The following is a 21,829-nucleotide window of genomic DNA, read 5'->3' as shown; positions in this document are numbered from 1 at the left end:
CACCAATCCTTCGTAGACACCAAATTCATCAACCCAAAGGCCCAAGTGACAATTTACCCCTTCATGTCTCAAGCTGTAGACTTGCCTACAGCTGAACTGCCTGTCCAGTACAAAGGCTGGTCAGGAATGTGGACTTTTGCAGTTTATGACAATTATTCCATCCCCATGCTACTGGGGGAAGCCTTGGCCAACCAGGTGAAGCGGGCCAAGAGAGTGGGAATGGTTACACGCAGCCAAACCAGGCAAGCTTGCAGACCCATTCCTGTTCCTGAGCCATCCACAGACGCCCCGTCTCAGTTACCAGAGACCCAGACAGAGGTAGTGGACCCGGATTCCATGCCAACCACTGAAACAGCCACAGCACCTCCAGTCCCAGGCCCGGAACTGGAACAGCAGCCAGCACCAGCAATTGCAACCACATCTTCAAACTCAATGCCAGAGGACGCCAACGAGCCAGAACTGGCAGAAGCAACAGACAGCCATACCCAAAAGGCTCAGCCAGAGCCTGAAATACCCTCAGGTGTACCAGCGGAGAGCGGTTCACCAGCAACGGAAACAACCCCATCACCTACATCGCTTCCAGAGGGACCAAGCCCAAGTCCCCAGTCTGAGGAAGAACTCGTGACCCCAGCCTCAAGGGAACAGATCCAGACTGAGCAGGAAGCAGATGACAGCCTTCAGAAAGCTTGGGCGGCGGCACGGAGCACCCCACCACCTCTCAGCTCTTCTAATCGATTCCGGTTTGTTATAAACCAAGGACTTTTATACAAGGAGATTCTTTCTGGTGGACACCGGGAAGAATGGCAGCCGCAAAAACAGTTGGTGGTTCCAACTAAGTACCGGGGAAGCTCTTAAGCTTAGCCCATGATCATCCCAGTGGCCATGCTGGGGTGAACAGAACCAAAGACAGATTGGGGAAGTCCTTCCACTGGGAGGGGATGGGCAAGGATGTTGCCAAGTATGTCCGGTCTTGTGAGGTATGCCAAAGAGTGGGAAAGCCCCAACACCAGGTCAAGGCCCCTCTCCAGCCACTCCCCATAATTGAGGTCCCATTTCAGCAAGTAGCTGTGAATATTCTGGGTCCTTTCCCAAAAAAGACGCCCAGAGGAAAGCAGTACGTACTGACTTTCGTGGACTTTGCTACCCAATGGCCGGAAGCAGCAGCTCTAGGCAACACCAGGGCTAACACTGTGTGTCAGGCCCTAACAGACATTTTTGCCAGGGTAGGTTGGCCCTCCGACATCCTTAAAGATTCAGTATCTAATTTCCTGGCAGGGACCATGCAAAAACTGTGGGAAACTCATGGGGTAAATCACTTGGTTGCCACCCCGTACCACCATCAAACCAATGGCCTGGTGGAAAGGTCTACTGGAACTTTGGGGGCCATGATACCTAAATTCGTCAACAAACACTGCAATAATTGGGACCTAGTGTTGCAGCAGTTGCTGTTTGCCTACAGGGCTGTACCACATCCCAGTTTAGGGTTTTCACCATTTGAACTTGTGTATGGCCACGAGGTTAAGGGACCATTACAGTTGGTGAAGCAGCAATGGGAGGGGTTTACGCCTTCTCCAGGAACTAACATTCTGGACTTTGTAAGCAACCTACAAAGCACCCTCCGACACTCTTTAGCCCTTGGTAAAGAAAACCTAAAGGATGCTCAGAAAAAGCAAAAGGCTTGGTATGACAAACATACCAGAGAGCATTCCTTCAAGGTAGGAGACCAGGTTATGGTCTTAAAGGCGCAACTGGCCCATAAGATGGAAGCATCATGGGAAGGGCCGTTCACAGTCCAAGAGCGCCTGGGAACTGTGAACTACCTCATAGCATTTCCCAATTCCTCACTAAAGCCCAGAGTGTACTATGTTAATTCTCTCAAGCCTTTCTATTTCAGAGACTTACAGGTTTGTCAGTTTACAGTCCAGGGAGATGATGCTAAGTGGCCTGAAGGTGTCTACTATGACAGAGAAAAAGACGGTGGTGTGGAAGAGGTGAACCTGTTAACCACCCTGTAACGTCTGCAGCGGTGACAAATCAAGGAGCTGTGCACTAGCTTCGCCCTATTGTTCTCAGCCACCCCAGGATGGACTGAACGGGCATACCACTCCATTGACACAGGTAATGCTCACCCAATTAGAACCCCACCCTACCGGGTGTCTCCTCACGCCCAAGCTTCTATAAAACGGAAGATCCAGAACATGCTACAGATGGGTATAATCCGCTCATCTTCCAGTGCATAGGCATCTCCAGTGGTTCTGGTACCCAAACCAGATGGGGAAATATGCTTTTGCGTGGACTACCGTAAGCTAAATGAGGTAACTCGTCCGGACAACTATCCAATGCCACACACCGATGAGCTATTGGAGAAGTTGGGACGTGTCCAGTTCATCTTTACAATAGACTTAACCAAGGGGTACTGGCAAGTACCGCTAGATGAACCTGCCAAGGAAAGGTCAGCATTCTTCACCCATGCGGGAGTGTATGAATTCAATGTCCTTCCTTTCGGGCTGCAAAATGCACCCGCCACTTTCCAGAGGCTGGTAGATGGTCTACTAGCAGGACTGGGTGAATATGCAGTTGCCTACCTCGATGATGTGGCCATTTTTTCAGACTCCTGGCCCAAACATCTACTACACCTAGAAAAGGTCTTTGAATGCATCAGGCAGGCCGGACTAACGTTAAGGCCAAAAAGTGTCAAATAGGCCAAAACACAGTGACTTACCTGGAACACCAGGTGGGTCGAAAAACCATAAACCCCCTACAGGCCAAGGTGGATGCTATCCAAAAGTGGCGTGTCCCAAAGTCAAAAAAACAGGTCCAATCCTTCTTAGGCTTGGCTGGGTACTACAGGCAATTTGTACCACACTACAGACAAATCGCTGCCCCACTAACCGACCCGACCAAAAAATCCCAGCCAAATGCAGTTAAGTGGACTGATGAGTGTCAAAAGGCCTTTACCCAACTTAAGGGAATGCTCATGTCTGACCCGGTGCTAAGGGCCCCGGACTTTGACAAGCCATTCCTAGTAACCGCAGATGCATCTGAGCGTGCCATAGGAGCAGTTCTCATGCAGGAAGCAACGGATCACAACTTCCATCCTGTCATGTTTCTCAGCAAGAAACTGTTTAAAAGGGAAAGTCACTGGTCAGTCAGTGAAAAGGAATGCTATGCCATTGTGTACGCCCTGAAAAAGCTACGCCCATATGTTTGGGGACGGCAGTTCCAACTACAAACTGACCATGCTGCGCTAAAGTGGCTTCATACTGCCAAGGGGAACAACAAAAAACTTCTTCGTTAAAGTTTAGCTCTCCAAAATTTTAATTTTAAAATTCAGCACATCTCAGGAGCTTCTAACAAAGTAGCTAATGCTCTCTCCCGTAAAAGTTTCCCAAAATCCAGTAGTTAAAAAGTGTTCTTAAAATGTAAACGTCTGTTAGTTATATACTTAGTGGTATATGTAAAGGTGCATGTGTTGTATTAATCTGTTTATTTTAAAGTTCTAGGAGAAAATCGCCGCCAGTGAGGTTCCCCACTGTCTGCAATTTGGGGAGCGTGTCATAAACAGATAGCTAAGGGTTAATGTCTCTTTCACCTGGAAAGGAGTAACCTGAAACACCTGACCAGAGGACCAATCAGGAAACAAAAGTTTTTCAAATCTGGGTGGAGGGAAGTTTTGGGTGTGAGTTCTTTGTTCTTTGTCTTGGGTCTGACCCTCTCGGCTATGAGAGTGATTTTTCTATCTCCTGGCTTTCTAATCTTCTGTTTCCAAGTTGTAAGTACAAAGATAGTAAAACCATAGTAGGTTTATATTGTTTTCTTTTGTATTTACATGTGTGTAGTTGCTGGAATGTGTTAAATTGTATTCTTTTTGGATAAGGCTGTTTATTCATTTTTTTTTCTTAAGCAAATGACCCTGTATTTGTCACCTTAATACAGAAAGACCATTTTTATGTCCTTTTCTTTCTTTTTTATATAAAGCTTTCTTTTTAAGACCTGTTGGAGGTTTTCTTTAGTGGGAACTCCAGGGAATTGAGTCTGCAGCTCACCAGGGAATTGGTGGGAGGAAGAAGTCAGGGGGAAAATCTCTTTGTGTTAGATTTACTAAGCCTGACTTTGCATACCCTCTGGGTGAGGGGGGAAAAGAGATTAGCTATCTCGGTACTTGTGTTTTCCAGGACTGGAAACAGGGAGGGTGGAGTCCCTCTGTTTAGATTCACGGAGCTTGCTTCTGTATCTCTCTCCAGGAACCCAGGGAGGGAACACCTGGAGGGGAGGAGGGGGAAGGGAAATGGTTTATTCCCCTTTGTTGTGAGACTCAAGGAATCTGAGTCTTGGGGTCCCCCAGGGAAGGTTTTGGGGAGACCACAGTGAGCTAGGCACTGTATAAATCCCTGGCTGGTGGCAGCGTTATCAGGTCCAAGCTGGTAACTAAGCTTGGAGGTTTTCACGCTAACACCCATATTTTTGGATGCTAAGGTCCAGATCTGGAAAAAAATGTTATGACACTCTGCCAATCTGCCCTGGAGGAAAATTCCTTCCCGACCCCAAATATGGTGATCAGTTAAACCCTGAGCATGTGGACAGACTCACCAGCCAGCACCCAGGAAAGAATTCTCTGTGACATGATAGCAGTTTTCTGGTGTCTAAAGGGGAGAAAACTTGTTCATCTTAGCCTCTAAGGATATAACAAGAAGCAATGGGCTTAAACTGCAGCAAGGGAGGTTTAGGTCGGACATTAGGAAAAAGTTGCTAACTGTCAAGGTGGTTAAACACTGGAATAAGCTGCTTAGGGAGGTTGTGGAATCTCCATCTCTGGAGACATTTAAGAGTAGATTAGATAAATGTCTATCAGGGATGATGTAGACAGTATTAGGTCCTGCCATGAGGGCAGGTGACTGAGTTCAATGACCTCTCAAGGTCCCTTCCAGCCCTAGAATCTATGAAAGAGGTGAAGATATGTGATTTTTGATTACGTGAGAGAGACCTATTTGAAATGTTGTAACGTTGATCGGGTTTTTGTCTTCAGATAAAGCCTTTCAGGAAGATCCCCTTTTTAGTTAAACACAGAATTTTTGAATCCAATAATTTATGTCCGGTGCTATACAGGTCAGCCTAGATAATCTAATGCAATCCTTTCCAGACTACTGTACTCCATTCAAGAGCCTGACTTGTCATGCATACCCCAAGTTTCACCTCACTTTAAAACTCAGACTTTGGCTTCAACCCTGCATGGCAGGGCTCGGGCTTTGACTTTCTGCCCTTGGCCCCAGCAACTTTAACTCTGGCCTTGCAACCTCATTAAAACAAACTAGCCCACAATCTTAGAACTGCTGATATAGTATGTAGAACAGTATAAACAAGTCTGCATGAAATTTTAGTTTGTACTGACTTCGCTAGTGCTTTTTATGTAGACTGTGGTAAAAATAGGCAAACAATTAGATGAGTAGATATCCCACCTAGAAGACCTCTACATATCTAAGAGGTACACATACCCCTAGTTGAGAAGCACTGATCTAATGGTCCCTCTTGGCCTTCAGTTTTTTTCATCTACTTTGCATAAGAGTATATTCTTTTGGAATCCCTTTTCTAGATTACTGTATCAATGCTAAGTGCTAACCTGTGGCAGTGTGAAAGGGAAGCATGACCATGGGATAATGTGCACTCCTGGGGAACACAAGGAGGGGCAGTTTGAGGGTCTCCTATCATGCTTTGATCCTTATGTGCTCTCCATTCCCACACCTTCATTAGGGTCACTAACGATCTGTCTCCAAGGCAGTGCCTCAAGATACAAATGATGTAGCAGCCAAAATTGGAAAGTGATTAAATATACCCTTAGCTGTCTTGTTCCACCAATTCAAAGAATTCCCCACACATTTCACAGTTGTGTGGCTTGAGGAATGAAATTCAGTGGTTTTTTTATTATTGTTTATTATTATTTTTCTTGCAATCTCCCTTAGCCTTGTTGTAGAATACTATGGTACCAATAAAGTCAGTTAGGTAGCTTGCACATTTCGAAACCTGTGCAGTTAAATTATTTTTACAGCTTTTTAAATTGGATGTTTTGGAAACAGTTTTATAATTTCTGCTGAAGTTAGAACAGAAAGGCAACACTTGATATTTTCCTGCTTTCATTTCTAAGTAGAAAGTCTGTTTAAATGGTCGGATTGTGGTTTATTAATGTAAATTACTTTGTATATTCTGTTTTGAGACCAGCGATGGAATTATCTGGTGAAAAAAGCTCTGTAGATTAATCTTGATTAAAACAGTGATGGATAAAAATGCTCTGGGTGATTGTAATATGATGATGCAAATATTATCTACATGGGAAATCTTAGCTAAGATGAAGCTCAAAGTCCTTTCCTTGTGATTTCTTCATTGTCATTTATTTATTAAGAAAATATGCTTCTGTTTTATTGCCATGAAATGGATTGAGTAGAACAAGGTCTTTCTCAGCAGTGTAAGACTCGTAGCGGCTGCAGCTGCACACAAGTTATGCATGGGTCAAAGCCAGGCAGGCACTGGGGTGGTGGTATGGTCCCTAGTCCAACATGATGACAGTGACTGGGAAAACTAGAACTCTTGACTTCTGCCCACTCGCAGCAGTATATTTAAATTGGAAGTTTGATCACATGACCCCAGAACTCCCAGTTATTCTCTGTGAAGCAGATACAGATACTGGTAAATTTTCAGTAGCAAATATGATCTATCTCCTACTTATTCCTTTAATTTTCTGTTATCAGTGTTGATGTAATGAAAAGCTAAAATAAAACTATAATGATCAAGAGATGGATTTTTTTATGCTTGGAAATTTGTTAAAGTATGCTTACTAATCTGGACTTTGTTGCAACCTTTATTCACTGTGTAGCTTAATTGAAGTTTATAGAACTATTCACATGAGATGGGGCTCAGATGAATAAAATGTACACCATATAGCCTCTCTTTTGTAACAAATAAAGGTATGAATGTAGGTACTTTAAGAATTAAAATTAAAATATTTTTAAGAGGGATTTTTACATGGGCAGTTTAACATTTTCACTTGGATTCTGTTGTAATCTTTATTTCGTAGGCAGTGCTTGAAATTCAACTTCACTTTCAGTCTGGTATTTTAAGATAAGTTCTATCACACAGGCAAAATATCATGAAATCACGAATACCTTTATTTACCTTTCAGTCAAGATTTCACATCTACTATATTTGCTTTCTATATTTAGCATATTAATACTATGACAAAAAGCTAGAGAGATCACACAGTTTTATATGATCTTCAAGTAGTGCTTTCTTTTTCTGAGGAGTTCATACTTTTTGCTTGATCTGAGAATTTTCTCTTAAAATTATGATACAATAATCAGTTCTGAAATTGAAATCCAGCACATTAACAAATAAACAAAAGCAACAAAAGCCCTCCTTCCCCAAACCAACCAACCAACCAAAACCAAACAAATAAAAACCAAACACGCCAACCAACAACAACTCCTGAACACTGTGTGACATTTTGGGAGGACATTCTCAATTGTTCACATCACCAATGCCAAGGGAATCCACAAGGAGATGGTTAAAATGACTGTACATCTGCTTTGTATTTCAAGAGTGTCACAAAACAGTCAGGGTCTAGCCCACATATATGGTAATTGGCTAATAATGATAAAGCATCATGTAATAAATATTATACAAGAAAAATACATTGAAACTGAAGCAATGAAATTTACAAGTTTCACTCTAAATTATGGAAACTATTTTAATGGAACTACAGGTGATTTTTTTGTTTTTGCCATGTATTAAATGTTTGACCCTTAGCTCAAGTAATGCATCCTGATCAGGGCCGGCTCTTCCATTTAGGTGGCCTAGGCAATTGCCTAGGGTGCCAGGATTATTGGTGGGCGGCGTTTTGCCAGAGGGGGTGGCAGGCGGCTCTGGTGGACCTGCCACGGTCGTGCCTGCGGAGGGTCCCCTGGTCCGTGGCTCTGATGGAGCTGCTGCAGTCGTGCCTGCGGACGGTCGGCTGGTCGCTCGGCTCCGGTGGACCTCCCGCAGGCACCACTGCTGCAGCTCCACCAGAGCCGCGGAGCAGCCGACTATCCGCAGCCACAACTGCAGCAGCTCCACCGGAGCCCCGGGACCAGCGCATGGGGAGGCGAAATTGCCGTGCGCCTAGGGCGCTAAAACCCCTAGCGCCGGTCCTGATCCTGATGCCTTTACTTCTATGTTTATCTACTCTGACATTAAGGCCAAATTTTGACTGGCCAGTGAATGTGCCAGTGTGAATGTGCCAGTCAAGGAGTGGGGAAGGATTCGCCAGTGAAAACTCAGAAGATTGATATTATTCCTAGTAAATAGTTATTGTAAGCCCCATTTTACAGATGGAGAAAACTAAAGATCTTGGAGAATATGTACTTTTCAGTGCTGCATTCTTCTAGTTGGTTAGGCACAGGTCTGGGACTCAGGAGATCCAGGTTCTGATCCTAGATCTTTTACTGACTTGCTCTAGAATTCTAACCATGACACTTATCCCTTCTCATACTTAGTTGTCTTATCTGTAAAATGGGGCAAATATCATAATAGTAAATCTAATAGACTTTGCAAGATCAGGCAAATGGGTTCTAGAGAGGACCTGAGGTTGATGTGTTGTTTTGGTCCAACTATAGCTGGAGAAGACACCATCAAATTATAGCACCTTGACAGAGCTGGATTAATTTTTTTGTATCATTTTTTCAGCCAGCTCTGTTTGCAAACTCCTTTTACCCAGCTTTCCTCACGCAGTCCAGGAGGCCTTGTACTATTCTATTGGTCTCATTTCTTCCAAGTCTATAACAAAATATTCAAATCATCTTCACTTGTGAGCCATATAGAATGTCAAGCTGCAAAATTAAATAATAAATTCACTGGAGTCTCGGCCTCTACCTGCCTGAACCAGAGAAAAGATTTCAAAATACAAAAGGCAAATGAGAGTTCTAGGTCTGAAAATTGTCAGGCTGTAACTGATACTTTGAGAGGGAGACATGTCACTTATCTTTAGATAAACAACTTTCTGACTTGCCCAGTGAAGCAACAATTGTTAGGTTCTTATAAATGTCTCATCCTTTTAAAAGTGGTGTTCAAGTATTTGCCTAAATAATTTCCCAAGTAAATGAATTCCAAAGGTTAATTGGACACTATAAAATACTTATTCCATTATAGTCATATTATTTTCCCCACTCACTCTTGCTTTTGGACAGAGTGCATATGGGAGCTCAGTTGCCTTTTCCTATGCCATTTATTGTTTTGTATATCCTTTTCATGTTCCTGCTTTCTCTTTGCAGCAGGGGAACTCATAGGAGCATTTTTTCATCTCTCCCCTACCCCATGCCGTTAATCATTTTATTTTTCCATCTCTGGAACTTTTCTATTTCAGCTACTGTTTGCCCATATCCCATTACAGACATAGGTGAAATAGAAAAAGCTAAGAGATGGAAAAATAAAATGATCTTTCAGGTGTGATGACCAAAATTGAATGCTGTTTCAAAGGTGAGCAAGGATCATTGATTTATACTATCTCACCCTTTATTAACCCACAGAAACACACTATTAGCCTGCTTCCCTACAATGGAGCAGTGATCTCACTGAGTTTTCAGCAGTGATTCCTAAATCTGTAACCTAGAAGTTTCACCTAATGTATGTGAAAAGTTCAAATTGTTTTTTCAATATGAATTAATTTGCTCTTATTGTCACTGGACAAAATTACAGCAGATTTAATACAGAGAGCCCTTTTTATGAAATCCTTTTAAGATTCCTTATAATCCTGAAATTTGCACTAACCTGAATAAAGTAATGTCACCAGCACATTTCATCACCTCACCACCAAATTTATCTTTCAGGTTATTAATAAATATATTGAATAACATTGGCTTCACTGCTAATCTCTGAAGTAAGCCACATGTGATGTCATTATTAAAGAGGGAAAGACATTTATTTATACTCTTGGATTCCTGTGTCCCCAGTGATTTAGCTGTGACTGTAACATTAGAAAAATTTTAATGAAATATATGAAATTATTTCAAGGGAAGAATTTGAGTAGCCAGGTTTATCTAACGGAGACTTGATTGGAGACCTTTTTTGGGTGGTGAAAAGGAGTTTATACAGAAGACGTAAAGGGGACAGAGCAGTTTCATGAACTAATCTATTTTCTTTACCTGTGTCATAGACAGATAGTAAGAGTTAATAGAACAGAAGTGCTTCATATCTCTTTGCCTGGAAAGGGTTAACAAGAACAGTGAGCCTGGCTGTCACCTCATCAGAGGACCAATCAGAGGACAGGATACTTTCAAATCTTGAGGGAGGGAAGTTTTTGTGTGTGCTGTTAGTTTTGGTTGTTGTTCACTCTAGGGGCTCAGAGGGACCAGACGTGCAACCAGGTTTCTCTTCAATCTCCCTGATACAGGTTCTTATAGATCTAGAATAGTGAGTACTAGGTAGATAAAGCAAGTTAGGCTTATGTTTGTTTTCTTTATTTGCAAATGTGTATTTGGCTGAAAGGAGTTCAAATTGGTATTTTGCTGAAAAGATTTTAATTTGTACTTGTATACTTGGGCTGGGAGGGTATTCCTAGTGCCTATAGCTGAAAGACCCTGTATCTATTCCATTTTAAAATTTACAAAGCTAATTTTTACTGTTTTTCTCTCTTTAATTAAAAGTTTCTTGTTTAAGAACCTGATTTTTTTTTTTTATTCTGGTGAGACCCCAGGGGACTGGGTCTGGATTCACCAGGGAATTGGTGGGGAGAAAGGAGGGAAGGGGGAGAGAGAGGCTAATTTCTCTCTGTGTCAGGATTACTTTCTCTCTCAGGAAGAGTCTGGGAGGGGGAAAGAGAAGGAGGGAGGAAGGTGAATTGTCCTCTCTGTTTAAAGATTCAAGGAGTTTTGAATCACAGTGATCTTCCAGGGTAACCCAGGGAGGGGAAGCCTGGGAGAGGCAACAGTGGGGGAAAGGGTTTTCTTTCCTTGTCGTAAGTTCCAAAGGGTCTGGGTCTTGGGGATCCCCGGGCAAGGTTTTGGGGGGACCAGAGTGTACCAGGCACTGGAATTCCTGGTTGGTGGCAGTGCTACAGGTTCTAAGCTGGTAATTGAGCTTAGAGGAATTCATGCTGGTACCCCATCTTTTGGACACTAAGGTTCAGAGTGGGGAATTGTACCATGACAACCTGGATATAATAACATGATGGCAATATCTACATTTTATTGTGAACACTAATATATTCATGTTAGTATTAAATACATCGAAGGAATAAAGAATCCATAGTCTATATGTTCAGCTTCATAGTGACCATTCCTGTTGTCAGAAGCTCCCTAACAGAACAAGACTGGATTGAGTCTGTTCTCACACCAGTTAAAATCAGGAATAACTCCACTAACTGTAATGGTTTTACACCATTTTACACCAGTGTAAAAATGGTATAAATAAGAGCTGAATCAGGCTGAAGATGTTGCAATAAATTACTCGGAAACTTACAGCATCTGTAATATTACTAACACATTTATTTGGTCATAAGCTTTCGTGGGCTAAAACCACTTCATCAGAAGATAGGCAAAGGCTGGGGTAAAGAGACATAACAAACAAGCAGAGTGAACAATGTGATGGATGCCAAACAGCCACACTAGGCCCATGTGAATACCTGCTTACATTACTAGATCCTTAGTTTAAAGAAGATTCAGGTGCTCAGGATCTGATTGCAGCTGTTGGCTCAGATTACTATGACTTAGTTCTGTTATCCTTTTCTTTTAAAGAAGGAGAAACATGCAGTCCTCAGAGCACTGAATACAAAGCATTCAGAAAGCATTTGTTGCTTTCAGACCAGTCATACAAAATGCATATCTTTTTCATATAAAGATTCAGAAATACTCTCGTGTGAACAGATCCTGTAGACTACGGATGCTTAGTGCGTCAAGTTTACTCAGCTCTGAGGATCCCAGTAATGAGTGAATGGAATGGGAAATGAGGCAGAGGCTGAAAACAACAGGAGAGGGAAAGTGATATTAATTATGGGCAGCAAGTATTTTTCCAGTGCTTCAGGTAAGCTGTTTCCACAATCTCTTTATTATATTTTTCGAATTTTTTTTAGAAATAGCTAGCATTTTTGGTCTTTGCATTATAATATTACACATTGTTGTGTCGGCTATCCCCAGGTCCATAACAATAAATCAGTTATTTGTCTTATTTTACAAGTGAAAGACATACTGAAATGTAATCATGACAAAAGTCAAAGAATTCTCTGAGTAACAAGTTTTTCAGAAATGATTTTAGGGAACTTTTTTTCTAACCACATTTTTGAGGGAAGTGTGTGTGTACTTAAAATGCTTTACTTCTTTTATATCTCCTAATGAAGAGATGCATTTGTAATATCCAGGTTTTTGAAGAGGTGTGTTTTTCAGTTTACACCTCAGAATCAGCCCCATTATGTTTTTTTTATTATTATTATTATTATCAGATTAACTTCTTCACTGTTATTCTCTGCTGAAGCCTTTTGTGGGTGACAGCACTTTGGCAGTTCTTATGGGTGTAAAGTATTAGCTACATTGGACAGCACCAGATGTGTCTGCCATACTATACATATGATCCACCTGGATATAGGGGAGTCCCTAGTGAATGTAGAGCAGGCTTCTACATTTTCCTCCTCACAGCTGCCTGAACAAGGGGTGTATCAGAGTGGATGTTGAGGAGATGTAGTGCTGATGGTCCCTTGGGATAATAGCAAGCTGCCACATTTTGGAGAAATCCCAAGGCTTTCCTAACTTACATTCAAAGCTGAAACCAACAGAGAATTGGGGAATCATCACCTGCCTTAAAGCTCACTTAGTCTGCAGCACCCAGGAGAGTCTGGAAGCAGCTGAGAATCTAGATCTGCTGTGGGGTTGTTGGGAGTTTGGTTTTATATATCAAACTATATTCTCTTTTATATAGTGCTTTATTGGTCTGTCTTGTCATCTAGAAAATAGTATACCTCAAATTCCAATGACAACACAGCTAATGTTTTTATTAGTTCTAATCATTATTTGACCTTTGCAAAAGAGGACTTGGGAATATTGCAGTCAGAGTGTGGCACAGATAAAAATTTTTTATACAAACCCAGAGAAGAGGAAATAGACATTTTGAGGCTGACTTAGAAAGAATGAAGAAGACTGAGGTTGTATAGAGGGCTGACATGTGGATCTTACAGCTCTCAGGGATTCCTGGAGCCCTTGGTTCTGTCAGGAACTGTAACTGTTGAGCAATGATTTTCCCAGAGCCAGCTGATAATGGAAGCAAACAAGGGATCTTGAAAGAGTTCAGCTAACTGAATGTTAGTTTGCTGTATATTTCAGGAACATGGTATTCCGACTGAGATTTGCTATGTGGTTGCTCCACATGACATTGAGGTCTACCCTGTACAAGTTCAGCTTTACAAGACCTGGAAGAAAGTTGGGGGTATCAAAGTCACAGTACAGAAGAGTGTCTGCATCTGAAACCAGAACAGCACGGTCAAGGTTCCTTCCTCACTCTGAACTTTAGGGTACAGATTTGACAACCTGCATGGACACTTCTAAGATTAATTACCAGCTTAGATCTGGTATCGCTGCCACCACCCCCAAGCACTATCTTTTCCCCTGGGTAGTCGTGAGGGACTTCACCAGTTCCCTGGTGGACACAGACCCAAACCCCTTGGATCTTAAATCAAGGAGAAATTAACCATCCCCCTCCTTTTTCCACCAACTCCTGGTGGATCCAGATCCAACTCCCTTGGATCTTAAAACAAGGAAAAAATCAATGAGGTATTTAAAAAGAAGACTTTTAATTAAAGAAAAGAAAGGTAAAAGAAAACTCTCTGACCATCTGTCTGTCATGTTCCTTTTGGATCTCCTCAGCCCGGAGTTTGGCTAATTCCAGCTCCTGTAGTATGTTTTTTTTTTCTTTGCTTGACATGTTTCCCTGCTCTGCGTGAGCTATCTTGGTTTGCGAGGTAAAAAAAAACAAACAAACCAACCCACAGATTTTAACTGGACTCCTCAGAATGAGAAGAGACCAGAAAAACTGGTTTGCAACTTGTCTTTTGCAAACTGTTAATTACCCTCCAGCTAAGCCCAGCTGGAAATCCTTTCTAACAAAGCCTTGTTAGAAAAACCTTTATCTGTTTGCCTTCAGGGTATCTGTCCTTCACTGCTTCCCCAGCATCTCAAAGGAGGAAAAAAAAACCTGGCTTTTGGTTCCTAAAAATCCCTTACCATTGTTCACCATGTCAAGGTTCCTTCCCCACTCTGAACTTTAGGGCACAGATATGGGGACCTGCATGGACCCTTCTAAGCTTAATTACCAGCTTAGATCTGGTATCACTGCCACCACCCCCAAGCACTACCTTTTCCCCTGGGTAGTCTTGAGGGACTTCACCAATTCCCTGGTGGACACAGACCCAAACCCCTTGGATCTTAAATCAAGGAGAAATTAACCATACCCCCTCCTTTCTCCCACCAACTCCTGGTGAATCCAGATCCAACTCCCTTGGATCTTAAAACAAGGAAAAATCAATCAGGTATTTAAAAAGGCTTTTAATTAAAGAAAAGAAAGGTAAAAGAAAACCCTCTGGGAGAGATTAGCATACCAGCTACTCTCACAGACACAGATTCAAAACACAGAGGATGTTCCCCTGGGCACAAATTTAATTACACAAAAAAAATACCCAAATACCCAATTTTGATAATTCCCTTAATGGTACCAAGACTAGTTACAAAGAAAATAAACATAAACCTATTTATCCCTTTCTAAAACTTACTACTCTGATAAGAGGCTGGTTCCTTGATCTTTTTCACTCCAGCTGAAACTGAAACTCTAAAAACAAAGGAAAACTTCCCTCCTTCCTTTTGAAACATCTTGTTCCCCATTGTTTCCTCTGGTCAGGTGTCAGCTAGGCTAGGTGAACTTCTTAACCCTTTACAGGTAAAAGAGGCATTAACCCTTAATTATCTGTTTATGACAAGCACAGACAAGGTTTTATCCACAATGGCATCATGATTAATTATCTCTACATATGTATATAGTTTTTTCACATGTTGACATGTTTTCTTGATTAGAAATTGTCATTATCTTTTCAGCGTTTTCCTGAATCATTAATATTATGGGATGATTGTGCAGTTCTTCTCTCTTTGCTCTATCTTTGCCATGTATCTTTCACATACGGTATGGGAAATAGCCATTTAAAAATAACTTTTGTTATATACAAATGGACATGATTCATTGCACTGAAGGAAACTAAAGTCTGCCTTTCATTGATAGTTAGTGCAAGCTATCTGGAATGGTATAGAGATAAGTATGCACAAGTGACAATGATTTAGTACGTACTCGAGGTAGCCTTATGTGGTGGCTCAGACATAAATTAAAAATGCTGCACCCTGGTTGGACCCCCTGAAGTTGGGCAGGGCCGCCCAGAGGATTCACCAATGGGCAGCCTCCGCTGCCAAATTGCCGCCGAAGACCTGGCACTTCAGCAGTAGGTCCCGGGGCGGAAGGACCTCCCGCCGTGGGTCTTCGGGGCACTTTGGCAGTGGGTCCCGGAGCAGAAGGACCTCCCCCCTCCAAATTGTTGCCAAAGATCTGGAACGGAAGAAGCTTTGGGGGCCTGAGCCCTGCAAGAGTTTTCCGGGGCCCCCAGAGCGAGTGAAGGACCTCGCTCCAGGGGCCCTGAAAAACTCTCATGGGTTCTACTGTGGGGCCCGGGGCAAATTGCCCCACTTGCCCCCCCCCCCGGGTGGTCCCAAAGTTGGCAGTACTGTAAACTGTTCTCCACGTTTGGGAGTCCCCACTGATGCAGCTGCCTTTGTGGTTTCAGGAGGTTGCAATTTATACCTTTTTACCTCAAAAGGTGAATCCAGTCCAAATATGCTTAACTACCCATAATGGCTTTTAAATCCCGATTATCCATTTCTTTAAAACGCCGAGGGAGAGTTCTGGGGAAATTAGGGATGTTGTTGTAGACTGATTCAGTCCTAAATTTACATGCATTTATAGATTTTCATTGCTATTTCTTCAGGTACTTCCCTAACAAACTTATGATCCGTTCACACATGCGATATCCACAAAGAATACGTTGGTGGTCCAAAAGAACTAGACAGAAGCATCCAGGGAGGGGAACTTTTCTTTCCAATTGTTCTTAACCCAGTAAGTATTTCAGATTTATTTATCTCAGTAATAATTATTAATGGTAATTAAAAATACCACATATGGTGTAGCATACCAGTGAATGATATCAAAGTTAATTCATCTGTGCACCTGGCCTAAGCATCTCTCAGAATGTTAGGATGATACAATGGCAAGCAAATTGCTTTTCAAGGGCTGTGAATCAAGATTGTTTAGGGGTGTTATTTAAACTGGGAGCTGAGGGAAACCTGATATTTACTTAGGAATACTCAGATGAAATGATGAAATCTGCTCACCACTGCATGAATACAAGTGAAACTGTGTACATTCAGTAATAGGGGATAAATCAGCAATTAAGGTTGCACAGGGGAAAGGAGAGGAGGAATTCAGTAAGGTCACATAGTTTCAGCAAAAAGTACAAACATTACAAATACAAATATTAGTTTGTATTTAGATTCAGCTTACAGGGTCCCAAAGTGCTTTATAAACTTCCATAACACCACCATTTCCTGCCAGAGAAGGGACTGAAAGACAAAATGCAGGATCTGCTGAATTACAATACTGCTAAGCCATTATGACAATCAGGCTTGTGTTAACAAGGAATGGAGGAAACACAGTTACAACAGTTTTCATTTTTTCTGAAGGCGATTAAATGCCACCTGAAATATCAAAGATTAAAACAGTAACTTAAAGGATTTATAAAGTGCTCGTCAAGTGTAATAATTTAAACCAAATAAGATAATCTATTATTGTAATATGCTGGCCTTCCTACTAGAAACCACATATAGGGGAAGAGTCTGCCACGCAGTGAGTTTTTTAGCCATTCTTTGAGTTCCGGGCAGTTCAGTTTAAGGAGGCCATGGGGGACTGGGAGGAGGAGGAGGGAGTCTCATTCTGGAGTACATTTTACTAATGATCCAAACCAGTTTCCACCTATTGCATGATGGGCACTATAGCATATGCACAGAAAGGACATCTCCCCTTAAATGTTTTATTAGGTATGGTGTCTATTGGAGAGCAGGGCCAGTGCTTCCATTTAGGTGACCTAGGCAGTTGCCTAGGGCACCAGGATTTGGGGGGGTTGCATTTTGCCATCCTGGGCGGCAATTCGGCGGCGGGGGGGTCCTTCTGTGCTCCGGGGCTTTGGCGGCAATTCTGTGGCGGGTCCTTCACTCGCTCCGGGACCGGCCGATGAAGTGCCCCGAAGACCGGGATTGCGGAAGGACCCCCCCACAGCAGAATTGCTGCCAACGACTGGGGGCGTGGAAGGACCCCCGCCTAGGGCGCCAAAAACCCTGACGCCACTCCTGCCGGAGAGGACCGTTATCAAGAGTCCAATTTTGGAGTAATAGGATTGAGCACAAGGCCACATGATAGAGTGTATTAAATTAGAATTCAAGTAAGAGGCAGCAATTAGCTGTGCTGCGCCAGGAGCAGGCTACAAAACAAATTATGACTCAGAGTCACATTCCTCCCTGCTTTCTTATTGTCCTGCAAGAACAGTAAATTCCATCAGTCCTTTTAGTAGCTTAGTTTATTCCTCTGCTTCCTCTCTGCAGCTGTCCACTTCTCTGTGCACCCAGCCAGGGCAGTTCCCATTCTGCACCCCTGCTCCCCTCTCTCCCTGGCCACTTACTCATATTTGGGGACTGTTAGATGAGTTGCACTTGTTCTCCTCCCCAAAGCCAGTCACAATTTGGACAGGACTGAGCAGAGGAGTTAAAGGGGACCTTTTGCCTTCTTACTTCCCGGTGCACCTGAGTACGGGCTATGAACACCTTCAGATTTGTCCATGTATGCACATGCATTCAGTAATGTATTGTTTAAAGGTTAGATAAATCATGTTTTAATCCACTGACAGTCTGAAAGGGTTAAACTATGAATTACATCTTCAAAAGTTTATTAAATTGGTCAGTGCATTCTAGTTCAGTTGGTTCAAGCATTTACAAATAACTCTGACTGCCTTGCTTTCTGCTGAACTCATTTAGTTTGCATGTGTGACACTGAAAAGAGGATCATTTCAGACATTTTAGGTCAGATTCCCCACTTTCATAAGCAGATACAGTAACAACGAAACCCCAGATAAAAACAGCATGTGAAAGGTGCAAAGTTTGGAGGCAGAAAGCAAGAACCCGCATGCATTTTTATACTTGTATCATACCATAGCACCTAGGACCTCCAGTCATGGACCACTGTGCTAGGAGCTGCACAAACACAGAACAGAAAAAAAAAACCCGCCTGGACATTTTTATGTGAGGTGATCTAGCAATACCATACAGGAGAGACTGATGAATAGATGGGTAAGAGAGACATATTACATATAGCCTGATTTCTGTTTTCATTTACATCAACACAGAGCAGAGGAGAATTGACTGAAGTCAAAGGGGAATCAGGCCCAGAGAGTTTAAGAACAAAATCTAGATCCTAGAGATTAAAAGGGTCCTTCTCACATAGTAGGACAGGCTTGTAAAGGTCAGTGCACCAATAGAAAAAATAATTGCATTTTGCAAGAGGTGGAATACCATTATAATGAATGTTCCCTGTTGGAGTACTAAGCAGCTGTGGAATTTTCTCCGTATATTGCTGGAATGAAATGCATTATGATATAAACTAGTATTCTATTTTCTGCAGTGCAGTTTGTCATGGTGCAGTACCTAATGGTCTTCAGTGTAAATGCATTTTATATCCTTGTTTTAAATTAGGAAACCTCTCATATCCCCAGACTTCCTTTTGGTTTTCTTGGAAATGGTAAGTTTTCAAGTTAAATTATTAGCTCATGGTGTTACTAACTACCTTTATTTCTTGGGGCAATGAAGTTATAATTATTGGTTTGCCCAAAATAGCAAGATATACCCAAATTTCTTTCAGTTTAGTATAAGCAGGTGACTAAAAATGCACAGATATGTAGCCTTTCCATTGTTTAGCCTATACTCATAAGAAAAAATATATGCGACATTAACCTTTATTCATAAGAAAAAGTATATGTGACAGTTTGGGATAAGAGAAATATTGAAACTCAACAATATTACCCCAGCTTTTTAGGCTTTTTATCATATCAGTCTCATTTCTGAATGGTTTAAGTTAAGTTAAAACTGACTGCATAATAGTCTCCTCCCGCCAGTGTTTGTGTTTATATTAGATTCATTGCTTCTTGCAAGCTTTTACTTACTGTCATATTATATTTTAAGTGTCAATAAAACAGGAGAGTATGAATTATAATGTAATCTTTCTTCTTTTTATATTGTAGCACATTAAATACTTTGACATTATATATATATATGAAATATACCATTGTAATACGTTGGCATTGATCTGTCTAATTTTGCACAGTATTAACACAGTTTTATTGGAAGAATACGGGTCAAGATGTCCTTAATCTTCATTATGGCTTTGATATTGGTGTATATGTAGGTAGAGCATGACTAATTTAGATGTCACTAAACCATACACATGCAAATCCACATTGACAGAAAATTTTCAAGTCTTCTAGTTCAGTGAAGCAGCAATCAGTGAAGTGCTATAGCAAATATTTGGGCCAGGACCAGGCAGAGCCAGTTCCTTGACTTCAGGTTCCTGTGGGCAAATGGGAGAGCAGTATATAACTGGCCTTTCCCTGACTTAAACTGGTGAGAGGATTATATGTTGTGAACATGCCATCTCCTACTTAATGCTGCTGTCACAGAGGCACTACTATGCTCACTCCTTTGATGGCAGGCCCACTGTGAGAGGGAAGGGGATCTCTATGGCCTGTTTCAAGAGAAAAAAAATGGAGAGGTCTGTAAGAGAGGCCCCCAATAGTTCTCTTATCAGTGGTGACTAGGACTCATTCTTGCCTCTCTCTACTCATGATGCTAATACAACTGCTGCAGGCAAAATCATGTCTTCAGTTACCCTATATACATAGCAACATTTTCAAATTCTGCTCCCAGTTTCACTTGTGGTGCCCAGTGGGTCTGAAGAACTTGAAGGCAATGAGATTACATTATAGTAACTGATACATGCATACAAAAACTTCGAGTAACTCAATTCCTATGCTTAACAATGAATAAAGAGGAAAATATTTTTCTGGCTTGTTACCAAAATGAAAATTGACCGCCGTGTAATGTATATACCTGGCCACATTAATCTTTAGGGGAAAATCGTACTTATGTACATGAGAGTAGAATTTGTCTTATTGTCTTAATGTATGAAACAAGACGTACTTTTATGGTACGTATTTAAAATGGGAATATTGTCTGCATCATGATACCAGGAAAAAGCTCATACAAAGCAAATTGGTTATGTGCATAGAGAAGTTGTTCTATTGGCAGGTAGTATTGTATGTAAGGAAAAATGTAAATGTTGATATTCTCTTCAGAACAGTATGTTAAATCGGTTAAATTATTTCCAGCCATAAATCACATGTGCTGCAATATTCAAGAAGTGGTTTAGGAGGGAGAGGAAAGAATAATTCTTTATCAGTGAAGTACTGCTATTAGAAGAGGTTGCTAAAGCATATAACAATATAACCATGGGGATCCATTTTTATCATGTGCAGAATACCCAAGATATTTAATAAGTTATTACAAAGATTGATTAATTTAATAAAAATGCAAGCTCCTGTGTAATATTTTATTCAGCTCACTGTAGCTTAAAATTGCATTTTATTTTTATTAGCTATATTACTTAATTATCCTCAAAATTGCTCATTTTGTTTAAATTAAAATATTTTTTTCCAGAGAAATATAATAGGAGTATGTTTTTTTTTAAATAACACCCAATTATAAAGGCATTTTGAAGTTTGCTATTTTACCATGTACAGGTGCCAAATCAGTGGGCCTGATTCTGCTCTATTACACTGGTTTACAGCTTTGCCACTAGCTCTGAGCAAGGCACAGTGAGTAGCTGCTCTGCCCCAGAAGCAAGTGGAGAACCAGATGCCAAGTCAAAGGGGCTCCAGCCCTTGCTCTGGAGTATGGGGAAGAGAGAAGGTTGTCTTCCCTACACCTGTATCACCTGATACATATTATTTCCCTTGGGTTCCCACTCATCTTTGGTGACTGGTATATTGGAACTGGGAGGAGTGGAATCAAGGCTCTTCCAGTTCTCCACTCACCCACCTATGCAGGATGGGGGCTAGCATCCCTGGGGAAGTTACTTTCTCTGCTATGGTGCAGGGGAGCAAGTGAATGCCTAATGTCTGTTTATTCCCTTGTGTGGGCATGCAGGATGTGTCATACCTGGCCCTAAATCAGGAGTAACCTAATGAAGTCAGTTAAGTTACCCCAGTGTAAAATTGTTATAAGTGAGCACAGAATCAGGTTCACTGTTTTGTACTTCCTCCTAGTATTTTAGTATAGACTCATTGAGATATATTAACATAAACAGAGATTTTCAGAAACCAAGTTAAGTAAAATCGCTTATGAAGAGTCCCAGATCCTCAGCAGATATAAACTGGCATATCTTTATTACTTCACTACAGCAGCCGAGGATCTCACCTATATCCCTAATACTGTGGGGGAGAAATATCTGCAATTGATATAATCAGTGATTTTTGAATTTGTTAAGGCAAAATGACTTTAAAAATCAAGCCAGTATATATGAGAGATTAGGGCTAGAAGACACTTCATATATGATTAAAATAATCCCCCTACATTTCACTTAAATTTTCCTTTGCCTTATTCCTTTTCATGTGTTTATCTAATCCTTTATTAAC

The 21,829-nt window shown here is 41.5% G+C and overlaps 1 pseudogene; it reads left to right on the top strand.

Annotated features, from left to right (window-relative positions):
* LOC127047370 (bifunctional heparan sulfate N-deacetylase/N-sulfotransferase 3-like) overlaps positions 1-21,829 on the top strand; it is an 88,101-nt pseudogene that overhangs the window by 55,095 nt on the left and 11,177 nt on the right.

The sequence above is a fragment of the Gopherus flavomarginatus genome, chromosome 3 (assembly GCF_025201925.1).
Source record: "Gopherus flavomarginatus isolate rGopFla2 chromosome 3, rGopFla2.mat.asm, whole genome shotgun sequence".
NCBI classification, from domain to species: Eukaryota; Metazoa; Chordata; order Testudines; family Testudinidae; genus Gopherus; species Gopherus flavomarginatus.
This window is presented reverse-complemented; position numbering and strand designations above follow the sequence as displayed.